Source organism: Nuphar pumila, chromosome 3 (assembly GCF_984573655.1).
Source record: "Nuphar pumila chromosome 3, dmNupPumi1.hap1.1, whole genome shotgun sequence".
Taxonomy (NCBI): Eukaryota; Viridiplantae; Streptophyta; class Magnoliopsida; order Nymphaeales; family Nymphaeaceae; genus Nuphar; species Nuphar pumila.
In genome coordinates, this window is record NC_143251.1 from 76426551 (window position 1) to 76447818 (window position 21268).

General features: G+C 34.0%; 1 non-coding gene across 1 annotated transcript; it reads right to left on the minus strand.

Moving 5' to 3' along the window:
• Window positions 1-13348: 13348 nt before the first annotated feature.
• LOC149843044 (small nucleolar RNA R71) lies at window positions 13349-13454 on the minus strand. Its single transcript, XR_016431197.1, has one exon. It is a non-coding gene; the product is annotated as a small nucleolar RNA R71 (small nucleolar RNA).
• Between the last annotated feature and the right edge of the window lie 7814 nt (window positions 13455-21268).

Sequence of the window (21268 nt, forward strand, 5' to 3'; positions counted from 1 at the left end):
ATAAACATTATAATTCTTAATCATTAATTCATACTGTAAACATTATTTTGTAGGAGTCATATGAGCAACAGATGGTAGAGCGATATAGCGATGTCCCTACTCAACATCCATCATTTGATCTTACAACATGGGTGACTGCAACAGGTGAACCCAAAAAGGGTCGTGTGTTCGGGTTTGGGAGTAATATGAACACCTCACCAGTCGTTGCTTCCTCCAGTCACGGCTCAGAGACTTCTCTCGTCAACATCATCTCCAAGCATCTGACTGATTCTTGGAATGATGTACACCAGATCGTTAAGGATACAATGCGTGACTACTTTCATGAAACAATTGCCGACGTTCTCCGAGATGAGTTCAACAGTTTTTTGCAGAACATGGATGCTTCGTTTGCAGGTGCCTCTCAGGTATGAAAGTTTCATGTGATGTAATGCATGTCGTTAGATTTCATATAACTTTGATTGCCTTAACTTAGGTGCATTGCATATAATTTATTTAATATATTTTATTTATCAATACTGACATTTTATATAATATTTCATTATAATATTTTTACTGCCTTAGAACACAAATGAGCATGATAAAATCACATATAGAGTTTTTTTACTGCCTTTGAACACATATGAGCATGATAGAATCACATATACAATTTTTTCACAGCCTTAAAACACATATGAGCATGGTAGAATCACATATACAGTTTTTTGACTGCCTTAGAGCATATATGAGCATGGTAGAAACACATATACAGTTTTTTTGACTGCCTTAGAGCACATATGAGCACAATATAATCACATATACAATTTTTTACCTGCCTTAGAACACATATGAGCATGATAAATCACATATACAGTTTTTTGACTGCCTCAAAGCACATATGAGCATGATAGAATCATATATACAGTTTTTTTGAATGCCTTAGAGCACATATGAGCATGATATAATCACATATACATTTTTTTGCCTGCCTTAGAACACATATGAGCATGATAGAATCACATATACAGTTTTTGACTGCCTTAGAGCACATATGAGCATGACAAAATCACATATACAGTTTTTTTGAATGCCTTAGAGCACATATGAGCATGATATAATCACATATACAGTTTTTTGCCTGCCTTAGAACACATATGAGCATGATAGAATCACATATACAGTTTTTTGACTGCCTTAGAGCATATATGAGCATGATAGAATCACACATACAGTTTTTTTGACTGCCTTAGAATACATATGAGCATGATATAATCACATATACAGTTTTTTGCCCGCCTTAGAACACATATGAGCATGATAGAATCACATATACAGTTTTTTGACTGCCTTAGAGCATATATGAGCATGATAGAATCACATATACAGTTTTTTTGACTGCCTTAGAATACATATGAGCATGATATAATCACATATACAATTTTTTGCCCGCCTTAGAACATATATGAGCATGATAGAATCACATATAAAGTTTTTTTACTGCCTTAGAGCACATATGAGCATGATAGAATCACATATACAGTTTTTTTGATTGCTTTAGAACACATATGAGCATGATAGAATCACATATACAGTTTTTTGCCTGCCTTAGAACACATATGAGCATGATAGAATCACATATAAAGTTTTTTTACTGCCTTAGAACACATATGAGCTTGGTAGAATCACATATACAGTTTTTTACTGCCATAGAGCACATATGAGCATAGAATCACATATAAAGTTTTTTTACTGCATTTAGAACACATATGAGCATGATTGAATCACATATAAAGTTTTTTAACTGCCTTAGAATACATATGGGTATGATATAATCACATATACAGTTTTTTGCCTGGCTTAGAACACATATGAGCATGATAGAATCACATATACAATTTTTTTACTGCCTTAGAGCACATATATATGAGTATAATAGAATTACAAAAACAGTTTTTTTACTGTCCTTAGAACACATATGAGCATGATTGAATCACATATAAAGTTTTTTTACTGCCTTAGAACACATATGAGCATGGTAGAATCACATATACATTTTTTTGGCTGCCTTAGAGCACATATGAGCATGATTAAATCACATATAAGTTTTTTTTATTGCCTTAAGAACACATATAAGCATGATAGAATCACATATATAGTTTTTTTACTGCCTTAGAACACATATGAGCATGATAGAATCACATATACAGTTTTTTTACTGCCTTAGAACACACATAAGCATGGTAGAATCGCATATACAGTTTTTTTACTGCCATAAAGCACATATGAGCATGATAGAATCACATATAAAGTTTTTTTACTGCCTTTAGAACACATATAAGCATGATAGAATCACATATAAAGTTTTTTTACTGCCTCTAGAACACATATGAGCATGATAGAATCACATATAAAGTTTTTTTACTGCCTTTAGAACACATATGAGCATGATTGAATCACATATAAAGTTTTTTAACTGCCTTAGAATACATATGACCATGATATAATCACATATACAGTTTTTTGCCTGCCTTAGAACACATATGAGCATGATAGAATCACATATACATTTTTTTTACTGCCTTAGAGCACAAATATATGAGTGTTATAGAATCACAAAAACATTTTTTTTACTGTCTTTAGAACACATTTGAGCATGATTGAATCACATATAAAGTTTTTTTATTACCTTAGAACATATATGAGCATGGTAGAATCACATATACATTTTTTTGACTGCCTTAGAGCACATATGAGCATGATTGAATCACATATAAGTTTTTTTTACTGCCTTAAGAACACATATAAGCATGATAGAATCACATATATAATTTTTTTACTGCCTTAGAACACATATGAGCTTGATAGAATCACATATACAGTTTTTTTACTGCCTTAGAACACATATGAGCATGATAAAATCACATATAGAGTATAATTTATTTAAGGATATTTTGTTTATCAATATTGACCTTTCTTTTCTCGTGTAGGTTGTTGGCGATAATCAGCGTAGTGGAGCTGAAGGGACAGATCAAGACAATGAACAAGAGGACGCACCAAATCTTGGCGATGATTAGATTCATGTGTTGAATTTGTTCTACCTTCTTTTTTGTTTCGAAAATGTAAATGTTGAATTGTAAATAATTAGAACTTGCAAATTTTACAGTAGATCGATTAATTGTTTTAGTTTCCTTTTATAAGTATTTTGATGTGTACATTATTTTTTATTCACAGGAAATATAAATCGTATCACGAGAATTTTTTTCTCGATATTTAATTTTCAAATATTTTTTTTAAATTTTTTTCCTTGTTTGCGACGGATTAGCAACAGATATATCTGCCGCTAATTACTATTAGCGTTGAATGTAGCGACGGATTAGTGACGACTATAAATCTGTCGCAACACCAAAATCACCGTATAGTAACGACGGCCTTGCGACAGATGTTGGCATTTGTTATTCTGTTGCAACTTAGCGACGGAACAGGCGACATATACATTTTGTTGCTACGTAGCGATGGAATGGGCGACAGATATATTCCGTCGCTAATTAGCATCGAAAAATTGGCGATGTAAGCTATCCGTCTTTAATCCGACGCTAAGCTGTTTAGCGACGGATTAGCGTCGGATTAGCGATGAATTTAGGTCGTCGCTAATCCACATGTTTCTTGTAGTAAAATTAATAATTAAGAATTATAATATTTATGGTAACTTGTATATTACAATATTTATTAATATAATAAATACATATCGTTATCGTTCTCGCCTTCTCTGATACGAACTCTCCCGTAGTCTTACATTTATGTGTTTCAACAAACACATCCTTGTATGACACAATACCTCCTTTTTTTGCTTATAAAGTTAAATGTTAAAAGAATTATTTAACAGGTTTACAACAATACTTATAAATTTGACAATATCTAGATTGATGAGTTACCATTTTCTTCAGGTGGCTCCCAAAAGTCCTAAATTCACCTGTGTGTAGATGGGCATCGGGCATTTTCGCTCAGTTTTGTGCAGCCTTCGCTGAGCGGTTTCGAAATTCATGCCCTGCTCACTTGTTACACATTGCATCCCAAACATCTGACCTGATAGTAGGAGGTTCATGGCCCTTCCACTGCAGTGGATCATCTATTCCGTCAGATATTTTTCTTGTTGCAATCTTCATATTGTGCAACATGTCTGCAAATCAATTGGCAGCCACCTTCTACCACACCTTCCTCGCATCCCGCTCCTCTATCGTAGTTGTGAAGCCATTCGAAGCCTACAAATATTTTCAGAAAGTTAGTAGACATGACTATAAGAAAAAATTAAATATGAAACACATCAACTATGAAAATTGATTTTATACCATGAATATGAACCACAATCTGTCCAACACCTCATTCAGGTACTCTTTTCATTAAGCGATCGATCCTGGTAGATGTTGAACTAGTGAATTCATAATCTCTCGTATTACTTCTTGTGGCTCGAACCTCACGCTGCACATGAATTGGTACACATTAACTATCAATATACAATATTTATAAGATAAGTATAGGATAAGTGAAAATGAAATACTTACGGTCGATTATCGATATACACTATTTGAATAAGTTTTCTTATGTTAGACTGAGAAGACTTTGCATCTGGTTGATTATCGATATACGGTCGATTATCGATATCCAGTGTTGTCTCGTGATTTGTATGAACAACTGGTGTAGGTGGGTCATGTGTAGACAAAACATCATCTGTAGAAAAATGAGTTAGAAATTCACAGAACGCGCATTTAAACTAATCTAGTATACAATTAGTTAAATGATATATCTATCAAAGCAGCCCATGAAGATGAAGGTTGAGACTGGCTATCACTGGGTGATCAACCATTGTAACCTCCACGAACCATATTCTAACAAATAAAAAATGTCATGCAATACATTCAAACATTGCAATACCTTCAAATCATTCAAATCATTTCAATACATTCAAATAATTCAAATCATTCACATCAAATATTGCAATACATTCAAATCATTCAAACACATTATAATACATTCAAATCATAACTCTATATGTATCAAAGATACATTCTAACAAATAAAAAATGTCATGCAATACATTCAAACATTGTGATACATTCAAATCATTGCAATACATTTCAATACATTCAAATAATTCAAATCATTCACATCAAATATTGCAATACATTCAAATCATTCAAACATGTTATAATACATTTAAATCATAACTCTATACGTATCGAAGATACATTCTAACAAATAAAAAATGTCATGCAATACATTTAAACATTGCGATACCTTCAAATCATTGCAATACATTTCAATACATTCAAATAAATCAAATCATTCACATCAAATATTATAATACATTCAAATCATAACTCTATACGTATCGAAGATACATTCTAACAAATAAAAAAGATCATGCAATACATTCAAACATTGCAATACCTTCAAATCATTGCAATACATTTTAATACATTCAAATAATTCAAATCATTCACATCAAATATTATAATACATTCAAATCATTCAAACATATTATAATACATTCAAATCATAACTCTATACGTATCGAAGATACATAATCAAAGAATAAAAAATGTCACACAATACATTCAAACATTGCAATACCTTCAAATCATTCAAATCATTGCAATACATTTTAATACATTCAAATAATTCAAATCATTTACATCAAATAGAGGTTTGTATTACAAGATTTGTTTCACTAGCTTGAGAATTCTTCCTCGTCACTTGTTTGACTTTCATATTCTTCTTCTTCCTCCTCTTCTTCATCTTTTTCTTCTTCGTCTTTGTCCGCCCATCCACTTGGTATATCATTTGGATCATATTCTTTCATGAATGTTTCATCGACCAATGGAGATATGACATGCATACGATGCGCGACACCGTGACCATAAGAGAAGTCATACATATCATCTGATTGATAGTAATCACTCTATTTAGTTAACTTGTCTTCCTATAACTGATCATACTCAGGGTATAGTTTGGACTTCACCTAGCAAACTACTCACCATTCATTTTTATCCGACTTTTTTGTACTCAGATATGAAGTATAATAAACTTGTTGAGCTTGCGATGCTAATATAATGGTTCATATGTTCTAAACCTTGATTTATGATTAACCTCCACAATGCCTGAGGCTTTGTCGACTCTTATTGCAGTTGGATCAAACCAATGACACTTGAATAAAGTTACCCTATTATTTATGCCTAAGTAAGTCAACTCCATTATTTCCTTTATAACACCATAGTAATCATGTTTATTTTCACCGTAGCTGCTACCCTTGAGACACATGCCACTATTCATCGTTGATTTGTCTATACCATAGTCTTTTGTATGAAATCGATAACCATTTACGATGTACCCATTGTAACATTGCACAACTTTGGTCAGACCATTTTGTAAATCACATATTCTTTGATCTTTAACATCACCATGGCGGGCCTACAAATATAAACAATGATTGTGATCACGACCAATTAAGTAACTTATTGTTGTTTACACGAAGACAATTTATGTCATCGTCCTTACCAACTCTTTCAACCATGCCACAAACTTTCACGTTCTTTTTGTACTTCTGCGTCAGTGAGATGTGAAAGTTCTCTTCACAACTCTACTCGTCTGCACTTATCAAATACTTATATTACAAAACCATGTATGCACATATAAAACATAAAAGGATATAGATTTGTGTTGCGTCTACATATACTTACTCGATGTATGAGTCTATCACTGAACAATTAAAAAGGATATAGATTTGTGTTGCGTCTTGCTCTCGATCTTCTAAGAATCTTGACCGGCAACTGCCAAAGGCATGCCCAAGTGGTTGAAATATCGACAGTTTGTCAGCTACAGTAAATTGTTCTCCATCAGCGTTACGAGGTGGGCATGTGTAACGTGTTGGAATGTGAAGTTCAAAGTACATAGATAAGAAATTTGAAATCTCTTTTAAAGTGTACGCCTCACAAATAGAGCCCTCTATTCTTGCTTTATTCTGAATCTTTTTTTCGAGGTCAAACATGCATCTGTCAAAAATATACATCTCGGATTACAATAAATTTCGCAATAGCATTGAAGAGACAAATATAAGAAAACATATACCTTTCAAATGGATACATCCATCGATATTGCACAAGACCACCAACCCTTAGTTCATATGACAAATGTATGAGCAAATGTTCCATAACATCAAAAAATGCTGGCAAAAAAATCTTCTCTAGCTGACAAATAGTAGTGATGACAGAATTTTCGAGATTCTTTACCTCAGATACTACGACTTTCGATGCGCACAATGTTCTAAAAAATCTACTCAACTCAGATAATACCCCCCATATAGGTTTGTCTAACATATCATGAAATGCTAGGGGTATCAATCGTTGCATAAAGACATAATAATCATGGCTCTTCAACCCATATAATTGTCCCTCGTATATCATAGCCCGAGTAATGTTAGAGACGTATCCATCTAGAAATCTCAATTGTCTCAACCATTGACATATCTGCTTTATTTGATCTGGTCCAAGCACATACCTTGCCTTTGGTTTCAGTACTTTGCCATTGTACTCTTTAAGTTCCAATTCTGGTTTTTTACATATTACATTTAAATCCATATGGGCCTTTGGATTATCCTTCATTTTTCTTTTAACATTCACTACTGTATTGAACACATTATCAAACACATTTTTCTCTATATGCATCACATCCAAATTATGTCATATCAATAAGGTCGACCAATATGGTAGTTTCCAAAATATAGATCTCTTTGTCCAATTGTGATCCTTCCCAAATCCAAGGAAGGGTGTCGGGCTACGGGCATCTGTAAGACCATATGGAAAGTATCACAATCTTCTTAAAATCTCTATGTCAGACAATCTTATGGGTGGACCTTCCATTTCAGTTGTGCCTGCTCGAAACACATTTCTTTGTCATTGGAACGAATGGTCGTTGGGTAGAAATTGACGATGACACTTAAACCAGCACGACTTTCTTCCATACGTCAATCTAAATGATTTTTTATCCTACATGCAGTACAGATATGCCAACCTCCCATGCGTGCTCTAACCAAATAACATACCATATGCAGAGAAGTCACTGATTGTCCATAGAATAACAGAATTCATATTGAAATTTTATTTTTTGTGGGCATCGTGCGTGAGAACATCGTCATCCCACAAGTACTTTCAGTTCACCAATCAATGGTCTTAATTATACATTAAGATTTTGGCCTGGAGAGGTCAGACCAGGGATCAATAGAGACAAGAAAAGATTTTGACACTTCATACACAAGCTTGGAGGAAGGTTGTATGGAGTTATAAATACTGACCAACACGAGTATGGAGTTGATATACCCCCAAATGGATTAAATCCATCTGTACATAAACCGAGCCTAACATTTCTCACTTTCATTATAAAGTTCTGATGAGTACGATCAAAGTGCTTTCAAGCTTCCGCGTCAACATGATGCGTGATCCTGTCTTCATCATGTCAAACTTTATTTGCATGCCATCTCATGTGTTTAGCTGTCTTCAAAGACATATACAATCGTTGCAATCTAGAGGTGAGAGGGAAGTAGCAGAGCGACTTGTATGACACTTCTTTTGACCTCGTACTACCATTGCCTTTTGTCTTTGGCTTGAACTGAGGATGCCCACATGATGGGCATGATCTGCTATTTTTGCATCTTTAAAATACATGCAGTGATTTAGACAAGCATCAATCTTTTGATACCCCATACCCAGAGCGTTGACCATAACCTTTGCACGATAAAAATTTTGTGGTAATTTCTTATCTTTGAGCAAAATACTCTTCACAATAGAGTACAAACAGTCAAAACATGATTGACTCAAATTAAACTCAGACTTTAAATTCAGTAGTTGAAGAACTGCAGACAAGATAGTATAACTCTCGCAATCATTCCAAAGTGACTCATCAGCATCTTTAAGTAAATAATAAACTCTGCTAGTTGCATCGTTTGGTGATTCTTCCTCTACCCCAGTTGTTACATCACTAGGACCCATAGCAGAACCCAGTTCTGATCCTACGACATCAAATATCAAATCCATATAAGGATTATTGTGCACCACATCCACCCGTGAGTCAAAATTATTCCTAAATTCTTTACCATGAAACATCCAATTCTGATAATCACTCACAAAAGCCTTCTTGTATAGGTGATGTCTAACGTCATGAGGTTCTACAAATCGATTGTTCTTACAAATCTTGTAGGGACACCTAATCCAACCTATGGGATCCACTGTACTAACACTTTCCATTGCAAATTCAATAAAACTTTTAACATCATCCATATATTCAAGTGATACCTCATTGTCAACTATTCTATGATACATCCATTCATGGTTTGTAGTCATTTTGTTGTATGATGTTACTAATATTATCCTAACCAATTAAAAGAGAATCTTCAAAATGTTATGATGAAGAAAATATCAAATTTATCATGCATTCGTAGTAGATGTAATGATTTGATATGTCACACACACACACACATATATATATATATATATATATATATAATGTCATACAATCACAAGAACTATGATGCATGCATTGATAACTTAATATTTTCATGTACAAACTATTCATAACACGATACATTTATTTGAAGCATGTTTTCATTATACAATTTCACATGAAAGTCATAAACAAATTAAAAGTAACTTCATGCAAGCATGAATATAATCACATCAAACATTGCAATACATTCAAATCATTCAGATCAAAACAATGTCAAACATGTATCTGCAGCAAACACACTCTAATATCACGCTAACGACTACTATGACTAGCATGGAATCCGAACTCCAAAAATAAGAACACTTCTATTCTCATACATTAAAATCATGCTCAACATGATCTCCAAACTCCATCAAAGCAATCCTAGATATCTACAACTGAGTGAGTGTGTGAACAGAAAAGTATTGCATCCAATAAATTAAATAACATGTGATGCACTTGCATCATGATCATGCATATATTTTAGGGTTATTTCATATAAAAAAATATGCATGATTTCATAAAAAAATGATTTAAAACCCAATCTTATGCTGGTTTTGAGTGAATGAGCTAAAATGAGTTAAAAATAAAAAAATGCTTGAAAATTAGTGTTATTTTGCAATTTAATGAATATTTTAATGTTTGTCATTGTGAGTTCCTAAAAATAAAATAAAAATTAGAGTTAAAAATAGAGTTAGTTAGTTAGTTTTAAAAAATAAGTTGAAATGAGGTTTAGTGTAAATATTTTTAAGTAGTCTTTAGATTAAAATAGTCAAATGAGGTTTTTAGCAAATAAGTTTTTTTAAAAAAGCAGTTTTTTATTTATTTTAGAAAATCAATAAAACAAACCATTACACGGTTTGGGATTTTTGAAAAAACTGAAAAAACAAATTGTAACAAACCGGTTTGTGATTTTAAAAACTGAAAAAAAATTTAACAAATCGGTTCAAAATCGGTTTGCGTTTCTTTAAAAACCAAAATAAACGAAAAACAATGTGTCTTCACCCTGTATGCCTGGACCTCTTTCTTTTCCCCTCTTTCCCTCTCTTCCCTCTCTTCTCACCATTTTCCACCATCGCCGGCCCCTTCCTTGCCCTTCCTTCCCCTTCTCCCTATTTCTCTGTCTCTTCCAGTCGGTGGTGGTGGTGGCTACTCAATCCGGCGACGACGTGGACGATGGAGGCCAACCTTTCTTCTCTAACCCCTCTATTGTTCGAAAAGTCATCATTTTCATCTTCATCTTCATCATCTTCTTCTTCTTCCTCCTCCTCTTCTTTTGTTTCTTCATCTTAATCTTCTTCTTCTTCTTTTTCAACTTCTTCATTCTTCTTCTTCGTTGTCTCTTCAATCGGTTATGTCTTGTTTCAGAAAATTGAAAAAAAAAGCGTAACTCACATTTGTTTCCCTGTTTTTTTTTTGTCTTTTCAATTGATCTTGTTTTTGTTTTATAAAAAAATGAAAAGAATGTAATTCAGCTATTAATTTCTGTCAATATTTGTTCATGTTTTCCGTTTTTTTGTTTCAATTACAGAATTAGTTCAATTGCTGCTTATTGTAGTTTGATTCCCTGCTCTTTATTAATTTCCATTCCTGTTTGTTTTTCTGTTTTACAATTTCCTGTGCTCTTCCTATGTAATTTCTTGTTTGTTTTGCATTCAATAGTTCATGTTTTTCAGTCATCAAATTGAATTCTGAATTTTCTGTTTTTCAATTAAGTCATTTCCTATTTTTACATTTATTTTCCAGTTTTCTTTTGCATTCATTTCCTTCTCATTTTGTTGAATTCTTGTTTTGTTTTCTTTTAGAAAATTCACATTTTCTGCATTTTCTAATATTCTGCTTTGCAACCTCCGATTTTTTGTTTTTACATTTTATTTTCTATATTTTTTTCAATTCATTTTCCTGTGTTTGTTTTGAATCATTCCATTTTCTGTTTTACCTTTGTTTCTTATGTTTTTCAGTTGTTATAAGTCGATTTTCCTGTTTTGCTTCATTTAATATTCTTTACAATTTTTTTTCGTTATTCATTTTTTGACATTTTGTGTAATTTTCCAGTTTGTTTTTTTTTACATGTTTTTCTTCCTAGTTTCAATACCTGAATTTCTGTTATTTTCTATAAATTCCTGTTGAATACCTGTATTTCTTGTTTACTCTTAGATTTTTATATGTTGATTTGTCTATTTTTCAATTTTTTTAATTTCCTGTATGTTTTCCTATTATACTGTATTCTTGTTTGTTCATTCATGTATTTTTCCTGTTTTGAATTTTAATTAGAGATTTGCTTGTGTTTTCTTTCATTTCTTTAGTATAATCTTTAGTAATTGCATGATTAAATTCCTGTTTTTTTCCTCTTCTCTAGAATTCCTGGTTTACAATTCATTTCTTGTTCTTACAGTTCAGTTATTTCCTGTTTTCTTTTAATAACTTCATTTATTGCTTTTCTCAATACCAAATTCTTGTTTGTGTTCTTTAGTTTGTTTAACTGTTGAAATTCTTGTTTTTTTAAATTAGTTTACTTTCCTATTAAACATCAGTTAATTGAGTTAGTTGTTAGTTAAGCAAGATAATCAGCATTTGTACTTAGTTTGTAATTAGTGAGTAGTTAGTTAGTTTTATTTTGTCATTTAGATTTCCTGCATAATTTGATTCACATTTTTAGCATTTATCTAATTTAGTATAGTCTATTTCTATCTCTGGTACTGCTCGTGTTGATTTGACTTGTGCAGGATAGCACAGAAGTGGAGCAGAAGCGATTGCACGACACAGGAAGCACAAGAGTAGAAGTTGTTATTTTCAGTTTAGAATTAGGAATTTGATTCTGGGTTTGTAAATATTGCATTTTACGCCCTCTGCGAAGGGTATTCATTTGTTGTAATAGTTAGTTGTTTTTACCTTTCTTGAACATTTTACATTTTATAATTCGGCAATAAAGAATAGTTTAGATTTGTGTGTTTGAATACGAAATATTCCCGTTCCCTGAGTTCGACCCGGTCTCATCCACTAGTGAGAACCGGTTTTTATTATTTGATGTCTGGTTTTCACATGTTTTACATATAAAAATCTTTTCAAAATTACAACGATTTAAAAGAAGACATCAAATTTTTGGCGTCGTTGCCGGGGAACGGCGTAATATTAGTATTCACTTTATTGCCTAGTGTTTGTTTGCATTTAGGTTTAGAACCACGTATGTGCATATCGTAGAGACGAGCTTACTTTTCTGCACAGCCCATCTACTAGGATCCCCTTAGAGGTGACTGTGTACGATTGGTACCGTACACAGATTTCATATTTCTTTGCATAATCTCTGTTATGTGTAACTGCGTGGTGTTTGTTTAGTTTTTGTTATTTTTAGTTTTACTCGCTTTGTGGTTTGCGTGGTTTGGCCGCTTAGTGCGTTAGTTAGGTAGAAAACCCAAAGTTTGGACGTGTGCTACACCGGTCTACTCCAAGGTGTACGCAATGGCTGACGATCATCAATTGATCCGTCCTTTGAGGGAGTACTTCATGCCAAATATGTATACTCCCATCTTCTGCATCACGAGACCTGATGTAGGAGCAAGCCATTTTGAGATAAAGGCCAGTGTGATTCAAATGCTACCCTCGTTTTATGGCCTTAGCAATGAAGACCCATATCGTCATCTCGACGAATTCCTCGAGATTTGCTCGACAGTGCGAATCAATAATTTTGGAGACGATGCTATGAGGTTAACTTTGTTTTCGTTCTCTCTCAAAGATAAAGCCAAGCATTGGCTAAAATCTCTTGATACGGTTCGTATTACTACTTGGGAAGGAATGCAGCACGAATTTCTCAAAAAGTACTTCCCAATTGGTAAAACGAATCAGTTTCGTAAAGCTATAACCAGTTTTTCTCAAATTAAGGGAGAAAAATTTCATGAGTCTTGGGAGAGATTGAAAGATCTTCTCCGCAAGTGTCCCCATCACCAGGTGCCTCGTTGGCAGTTGGTGCAGTATTTTTATGACGGGCTTACTGAGAAGCATCGTCAAATGGTTGATTCGTCTTGTGAGGGCACTTTTATGCTCAAAAGTGAGGACGAGGCATGGTCTCTATTTGAGACCTTGAGTGAAAACACGATGCATCATGCTTTGTCTTCACGGCTCGATAGGACTACGTCTGTGTCTAGTGGTCCTAGGAAAATAGAGATTTCCGAAGTAGGGTCTGAGTTAGAATTGTGTACCAAGGTTGACCAGTTAACTAGGAAGTTAGATCAATTCCTAGCCAATTCTTCGCGAAGTCCAGTAGAAAGAGTGTGCGAGCTATGTGCTAGCCCTGCACATTGTGTTTCGGATTGTACGGCAGTGCCGCTATATCCTAAATTCGTTCAGGAGCAGGTGAATACTACCCAAGGTTTTGCTAGACCCATGCCTGATTCAATTACACCATTATATAACCCAGGTTGGCGAAACCAGTTCATACCCTCATCCCATCAGCCCTTCCAGACACAGTATAGACAGAGTAACCCTTCACAAGGTTACTCATTTTCCATTTTTCCACAGGTTCATTCCCAGCCTAGTCTACCTTCTCCTCAGGAGCCCATTCCAAGTTCATCATTTCAGGAAAAGATGTTAGAGGCCTTTTCTGATATCAAGGCCACTCTTTGCTCCCATACGCAGTCAATAGCCAAGCTAGAGACTCAAATGAAACAGTTAGCTCAGACATTGAGTAGACAAAGCCAGGGAAACCCATCTAGTAGGCCTGTTGTCATCTCAAAGGGAGAGAATTTCATGTCATTTGACTTGCAACCCACTGCTTCACATCATGAGCAAGTCAAATATGTTACTTCCCTTCAGAGCAGGAAGGCGTATCATCTCATTCAGGAATCGATTCATGAGCCCCATATCATTTCTACTGACGAGTCGATTTTCATTATACCTCAACAAAAGGGGCAAGGCCCTCAGTTGTTACAGTCTTCACATATTCATAAAGTTTCGTTCTCTCAGCTTTTAGGATCACCGATTCCTTTTAGTAAGCAAGAGATACAGATGCAGAAGGTGCTTGACCAAGTCAAGCCAGATCATATTTACCACTTGTCTGAAGTTGCATTCATTGATAGTCGGTCGGTCCTAGACTCTCATTTCTTGACCAGTCTCTCAGATGAGACTAATTTTCATTCTTCATGTCGAGAGAGTCATGATACCACATTTAGAGGTAGACGGGATGGAAACACAGTGCGCAGTGTCACAGATGACACTCTTTTCTTTATAGAGTCCGATTGAGCCTGACTTCATGTCCATTGATCTCATGGACGACGAAGGGTTTTCCAGGGATCCGTCTGGCTGGGGACGTGAAACTTAACGCTTTATGGGAGACAACCCACATCTTGTATATTATTAGATTTGCCTTAAAATTTATAGATTTTATTTTGTTTTTTTTTTGTTTTATTCATGAGATTTTATTTTGTACAGTATTATATTCGTTGTTAGGATTTGTAGATTTTATTTGGTTTTATTTTTCGTTTTCTATCTTTTTCTATGAGTTTCATGTTTTGTCATGTATACATTGCATTCATAGAACATGCATTTTTAATTCATGTCAAGTTGATTCTACTCTTTTCCCTCATTTATTTCCTCTCATGTGCATTCACTTAGTTTCATATAAGCATGGGGGAGTGCCACTGGGACAGTGTCATTCAAGCATGGGGGAGGGTGTAGTTTGCACACCTTGATATTTATGTTTACGTTCTTGCACATGTTTACACATCTCTCATGAAAAGTAGGTTTTTAAAGAAAAAGTTTGAACTTATATGAATGTTATTTCAAATCTGATGTTTTTAGAGGTTTTTTAAGCCCCGCAAAAATTTTTTCTGACATAGATCTAAAAATTATGGTTGTTTATGCAGATTTCAAAGAAATGATGATAGATACATGTTAGAATTTATTTTGAATCACAAATATCAATATGCACAGTTGTATTTTTGAAAAACTAAGCAAATGAACAAAAGCATAAAAAAGAGCTCAAAAAGTGAAAAAGAAGCATGCGTTAGGTTGTTTGGATAATTCCACAATCCTTAGTAGATGGAACTTAGATGTAAGTTGAAACTTTTAATTTCATTTTGAAAAGGAGAGTGGAAAACTTTGTGATCCTAAGTAGCTGAGAACAGATACAAGTTGAAATGTTTGACTCTCACGTTGCAAAGGTGAATGAAGGAAGTCACTTTTATGTCTTAGTTGATATCTTTTGGTATGTATTAAAAAAGTATAAAAGATATTGACATTACACAAGGCATAAAAGCAGACCACACGCAAGCTATAAGAGAAGAATGAATGTGCAAAAAGAAAAAGCGTGAAAAATGAAAAATCAAGAAAAGAGCTTAAAAAGAAAGAAAAGTTCAGTGCTTAGAAGTGTGATTGAGAAAACCTGTGCAGAAAACATATGAGTGAGGATAAGTAAATAATAACTTATTTTTATTGGATTTTCCAAGAATAAAACATAAATAATTGTGATATTTAGAAAAGTGAAAGAAATTCTTTTTCTATGGTGGTATATAAAAGACTCTAATTATATTGTGATTTTGAAATAACAAGAAATATTTGTGAAAATAAAGTCTTTAATTACCTACTACTTGTGAGGATGTGTAATATTATGCATACATGACAGAGATGTTTGTGGGTAGCATCACTGCAAACCCTCACGAGACCTTACTCGTCCACTGAGGTAACTCAGGGGTTGAAAGGGCTTGTTGCATGAGCTAAATGCAACCGTGATTCCTACGAAAGTGAGTTAGGTGATAGTTTGATTTCATGCATTTGTCTAGTTTACTCGAGGACTAGCAAAACATAAGCATGGAGGTATTTGATCATGCATATATTTTAGGGTTATTTCATATAAAAAATATGCATGATTTCATAAAAATGATTTAAAACCCAATTTTATGCTGGTTTTGAGTGAATGAGCTAAAATGAGTTAAAAATAGAAAATGCTTGAAAATTAGTGTTATTTTGCAATTTAATGAATATTTTAATGTTTGTCATTGTGAGTTCCTAAAAATAAAATAAAAATTAGAGTTAAAAATAGAGTTAGATAGTTAGTTTTAAAAAATAAGTTGAAATGAGGTTTAGTGCAAATATTTTTAAGAAGTAGTCTTTAGATTAAAATAGTCAAATGAGTTTTTTAGCAAATAAGTAAAAAAAAACAAATTTTTTTATTTTTGAAAATCAATAAAACAAACCATTACACGGTTTGGGCTTTTTGAAAAAACAAATTGTAACAAACTGGTTCAAACCGGTTTGTGATTTTAAAAACTGAAAAAAAAAATTTAACAAACCGGTTCAAAACCGGTTTGTGTTTCTTTAAAAACCAAAATAAACGAAAAACAAGGCATCTTCACCCTGTAAGCATGAACCTCTTTCTTTTCCCCTCTTTCCCTCTCTTCCCTCTCTTCTCACGATTTTCCACCATCGTCGGCCCCTTCATTGCCCTTCCTTCTCCTTCTCCCTATTTCTCTGTCTCTTCCAGCCGGTGGTGGTGGTGGCTACTCAATTCGGCGACAGCGTGGACGGTGGAGGCCAACCTTTCTTCTCTAACCCCTCTATTGTTCAGTAAGTCATCCTCTTCATCTTCATCTTCATCTTCATCATCTTTTTATTCCTCTTCTTCCTCTTCTTCTGTTTCTTCATCTTCTTCTTCTTCTTCTTCTTTTTCAACTTCTTCATTCTTCTTCTTCGTTGTCTCTTCAATCGGTTATGTCTTGTTTCAGAAAATCGAAAAAAAAAATCTTAACTCACATCCGTTTCCCCATTTCTTCTTTGTCTTTTCAATTGATCTTGTTTTTGTTTTAGAAAAAAATGAAAAAGAATGTAATTCGGCTATTAATTTCTATCAATATCTGTTCATGCTTTCCGTTTTTTTTTTTCAATTTTAGAATTAGTTCAATTGCTGCTTACTGTAGTTTGATTCCCTGCTTTTTATTAATTTCCATTCCTGTTTTTTTTTCTGTTTTACAATTTCCTGTGCTCTTCCTATGTAATTTCCTGTTTGTTTTGCATTCAATAGTTCATGTTTTTCAGTCATCGAATTGAATTCTGAATTTTCTGTTTTTCAATTAAGTCATTTCCTGTTTTTACATTTATTTTCCAGTTTTCTTTTGTATTCATTTCCTTCTCATTTTGTTGAATTCTTGTTTTGTTTTGTTTTCTTTTAGTAAATTCACATTTTCTGCATTTTCTAATATTCTGCTTTGCAACCTCCGATTTTTTGTTTTTACATTTTATTTTCTATATTTTTTTCAATTCATTTTTCTGTGTTTGTTTTGAATCATTCCATTTTCTGTTTTACCTTTATTTCTTATGTTTTTCAGTTGTTATAAGTCGATTTTCCTGTTTTGCTTCATTTAATATTCTTTACAAAATTTTTTCGTTATTCATTTTTTGACATTTTGTGTAATTTTCCAGTTTGTTTGTTTTTACTTGTTTTTCTTCCTGTTTTCAATACCTGAATTTCTGTTATTTTCTATAAATTCCTGTTGAGTACCTGTATTTCTTGTTTACTCTTAGATTTTTATATGTTGATTTGTCTATTTTTCAATTTTTTTAATTTCCTGTATGTTTTCCTATTATACTGTATTCTTGTTTGTTCATTCATGTATTTTTCCTGTTTTGAATTTTAATTAGAGATTTGCTTGTGTTTTCTTTCATTTCTTTAGTATAATCTTTAGTAATTGCATGATTAAATTCCTGTTTTTTTTCCTCTTCTCTAGAATTCCTGGTTTACAATTCATTTCCTGTTCTTACAGTTCAGTTATTTCATGTTTTCTTTTAATAACTTCATTTATTGCTTTTCTCAATACCAAATTCTTGTTTGTGTTCTTTAGTTTGTTTAACTGTTGAAATTCTTGTTTTTCTTTAATTAGTTTACTTTCCTATTAAACATCAGTTAATTGAGTTAGTTGTTAGTTAAGCAAGATAATCAACATTTGTACTTAGTTTGTAATTAGTGAGTAGTTAGTTAGTTTTATTTTGTCATTTAGATTTTCTGCATAATTTGATTCGCATTTTTAGCATTTATCTAGTTTAGTATAGTCTATTTCTATCTCTGATACTGCTCGTGTTCATTTGACTTGTGCAGGATAGCACAGGAGTGGAGCAGAAGCGATTGCACGACACGGGAAGTACAAGAGTAGAAGTTGTTATTTTCAGTTTAGAATTAGGAATTTGATTTTGGGTTTATAAATATTGCATTTTACGCCCTCTGCGAAGGGTATTCATTTGTTGTAATAGTTAGTTGTTTTTACCTTTCTTGAACATTTTACATTTTATAATTCGGCAATAAAGAATAGTTTAGATTTGTGTGTTTGAATACAAAATATTCTCGTTCCCTGAGTTCGACCCGGTCTCATCCACTAGTGAGAACCGGTTTTTATTATTTGATGTCTGGTTTTCACATGTTTTACATATAAAAATCTTTTCAAAATTACAATGATTTAAAAGAAGACATCACATCACTTACTCACCATGGGTATTTACCCGATTTGCAGTCTTCAAAGTCCTTGTGCAGTTTTTCCCTACCTTGTGAGGTTGCAATGCGCTCGAGTGTCTACGAGTGTAAATGATATGGGGTTCGGGCAACAAAGTCAAAAGGTGGATGATGCGTAAAACTGCAAAAGTGTGAAAACTTAGAAGGTTGTAGCCATACTAAAGAAAAGAAAGTGATACGGGTACGACCCTTGTTTGCCATTCTACTGTCGGCCTCTGGGCAACCACAGAGAGAGAGGGAGCAAGGGGCACCGACCTGGATTTGCTAGGAGGGAGGGTGCCAAGCACACACACACACACACACACACACACACACACACACACACACACACACACACACACACACACACACACACACACACACACACATTGTTCTTTTTCCCCTGCCGACCTGGTGCAGCAGCTGAAGCCATAACCCACCCCCTTCTGCCTCCTATTTTTTTCAGCCAAGAGGAAGCATCGTCTGACTCTTCCCCTTCTTCCTTCACTTTGTGTGAACATAGTCGTCGGACATCATTGTCCCTTCTCACAGGGGCCCCTCACCTCTCATCCCCCTCATTTTTCTTCCTCCTTGATTTATGGCAGACCCACTTGTCGTGGGTCGTTCTTGCCCCCTGAGTCACCCTACTGAGCTAAGCTCAGTTTGAACCGAGCCCAGCCTGGTTTGCTTAGCTGAAGGGCTCAGTTCCTTCTGAGATGGGGTCCTCCGGCAACCACTGAGAGAGAGAGGGGGGAGGGAGATACGACAGGGGACCACCAGCCTCCCAACAACCACAGAGAGAGAGAGAGGAGGGCACGACAGGGGTTGTCGGCCCTTCGACAACCCGAAAGAGAGAGAGGGGGGCAATCCCTCCGGCAACCACAAAGAGAGAGGGGGGTGGGAGATGTGGCAGAGGTTGATGGAAGGAAAAAGAAAAGAAGAAGAAGAAGAAGATAGAGGGTGGGGGGTCACCTACGGTTGTCGGATGGGAGGTCGACGACGGCGGGCGGGCGGGCGACAACAGAAAAAGAAAGGGAAAATGGGCTCGCATTAGGGATTTACGGGAAATTTAGTGACAGATTAGTGACGGCCAAATTCAATCGCATACTCCATGGCAACTTTGCAACAAAGTAGCGACAAAAAATTTCTGTTGCTGAGCCATCGCGCATTTGCGACGGAGTTTGAGACGAAATTTAGCCATTGCTAATCTGTCGCTAACTCATGACGAATTCGTGTTGGCATATTTTCCGTCGCTAATTCCATAAATAATTCGAATGTTAACGACATATATTTTTCTCTCGCTAATACGTCGCAAATGGACGACAGAAAAAATCCATCGCAAATATCTGTCGCTAATTAGAATTTTTCTTGTAGTGAAAATCCATAATTTTTGGCAAACATTCATAATTAGATCGAATATGATACCAATTAGAATATTGTGATAGCAAAAAAATGGTTGTGTATTTGTTTTACATAAGTTCTATACTGTTTTGGTATTTTGATCACATTCGAGATCTATATTCGGGATAAAAATTCATGATTTTAGACATACATTCATAATTGGATCCAATATAATACCAATTATAATGTTGGGATATCGAAAAAATGGTTACATGTTTGTTTTACATAAGTTTTATATTGTTCTGGTATTTGGATATAATTTGAGATCCATATTCGAGGAAAAAAATCATGATTTTAAACATACATTCATAATTGGATCCAATATGATATCAATTATAACATTAGGATATTGAAAAAATGGTTGCATATTTGTTTTACATAAAGTTTTATATTATTTTGGTATTTAGATCCAATTCAATATCCATATTTGAGGCAAAAATTATGATTTTAGACATACATTCATAATTGAATTCAATATGATTACCAATTATAATGTTAGGATATAAAAAAATGGTTGCATATTTGTTTTACATAAGTTTTATATTGTTTGGTATTTAGATCCAATTCAAGATCTATATTCAAAACAAAAATCCATGATTTTTTATATATATATTCATAATTGGATCAAACATGATAGCAATTATAACCTTGGGATATCCAAAATCTTGTTAAAACATGGGTTGGGTGGATCAAGTCATAAGATCCAAAACAAGGTTATCCGACCCATTATTCATATATTTTCATGTTGTCTGTACAACGGATCTAACAATCGTTGGAAATAAGGAACACAACTTCTTTGAATAAGCCACCAAATGTTGGACTGAGTACAGTTGTTACAGAACAGACATAACATGTGTTTTGTGTTTTTGTTCCGTCCAATCTCGGACAAGC